The sequence below is a fragment of the Triticum dicoccoides genome, chromosome 1B (genome assembly GCF_002162155.2).
Source record: "Triticum dicoccoides isolate Atlit2015 ecotype Zavitan chromosome 1B, WEW_v2.0, whole genome shotgun sequence".
Lineage (NCBI taxonomy): Eukaryota > Viridiplantae > Streptophyta > Magnoliopsida > Poales > Poaceae > Triticum > Triticum dicoccoides.
This window is the reverse complement of record NC_041381.1, coordinates 440,162,497-440,164,038: the sequence shown is the minus strand read 5'-3', so window position 1 is coordinate 440,164,038 and position 1,542 is coordinate 440,162,497.

Genomic DNA, 1,542 nt, shown 5'->3' with positions numbered 1-1,542 from the left:
TGGAGCCTGGGCCCTTGTTGTGTGGTGGGTTAAGCCTCGGGCCCATTCAAAATTATAGCTAGGTAATAACCAAAAAAATATATCATGCCCCATGCCTGGGCCCTGGGGGCCTGGGGCCCAGATCCGCCCCTGGTTAGGGCGCAATAAGCAAAGTACACAAGCGAAGAAAAAGTGAAGACTTTCTATCCACAACTATTATGATGATGCCTTCGATCTAGAATATCACTGGAGTTACATGTGAACAAATGAAATCCCTTTGTAACAGACGAGTATTCGTCCGAAACCCTGATACTTTCAAAGAGATTGTCTGTTTTGTACACGAAGTGCATCCAGTTTTTGTCGTAACCCTCTCAACTTTTTAGCACATGCTATGTGGGTGAAATGATGATACATTGCCAACTTTCAACCTTTTCAGAGTTCATTTGTAGTGCTTTTCAATTTAAGGGTCATTTAGCTGAAAAAATGAACTAATAGCAAAAAGAATGAACTAATAGCAAAACGAATGAACTAAAGAAATCAATTAAAATATTCTATTATGATCAACTAAAACAAAACTATAATATCCTTCAATAGCAAAAAGAATCAACTAAAAAGCTTTTATAAAACTCCAATAGCAAAAGGAATCAACTCAAAAAACTTTTATAAACGTCTAGTATTATTGAAACTAAAATTATATAAAATTTATGCAACCAAAATTATAAAAGTATTTTATGTTCAAAACATTAAAGCAAAAAGAATTTTTATAAAGGATTTTTTTGTTAGAAACTTTAATTGCAAAAAGAATTGTCATAAAGAATTTTTTGTTAGAAACTAAAATAACAAAATCGGTTTTTGAATATAATGATAAAACACATTAATATTAAATAGCAGGAAAAAGAATCACTCAAAAATCTATCTTTATCGTAAAGTTATTCAAAAACTAGTGATTCACACAAATTTTAAAAAATTCAAATTTAAACTATTCAAATTGGAAAATAAATGGCACTAAAAGAAAATTTATAATTTTTATTACCTAAAAGCAAAGAATTAAAAAAGAAAAAAAGAAAAGAAATAAATAATGCAAAAAACAAAACAAAAAATTAAAAAAATGCCACCTACTAGGCCACCACGGCGTGAATACGACTAGAAACCCAGTAGGTTGGGCCAGGATTCAGGCCCGCAGAAGGCCCAGCAGGCCCACAGGCATAGTAGTGTCAGTTTAGGCCCATAGGCCTGCAGTTCACAGGAGTTCGAGAGGGAAGAGGTAGCAGAGCTTATAAACAGGTGAGGGACGCTCTCAACTAGCGAGGTGGGACTAAACTCCCACCACCACGCCGTTGTGCAAGGCCATTGGTCCCGGTTGGTGGCACCAACCGGGACTAAAGGGGGGCATTGGTCCCGATTGGTGCCACGAACCGGTACCAACGCCCCCCTTTAGTTCCGGTTGGTGGCACCAACCGAAACTAAAGGGGGGCATTGGTTCCGATTGGTGCCACCAACCGGGACCAATGATCTTGGTATATAAGCAACACTTACCAAAATTTTCAGTTTTCATCTTATCCC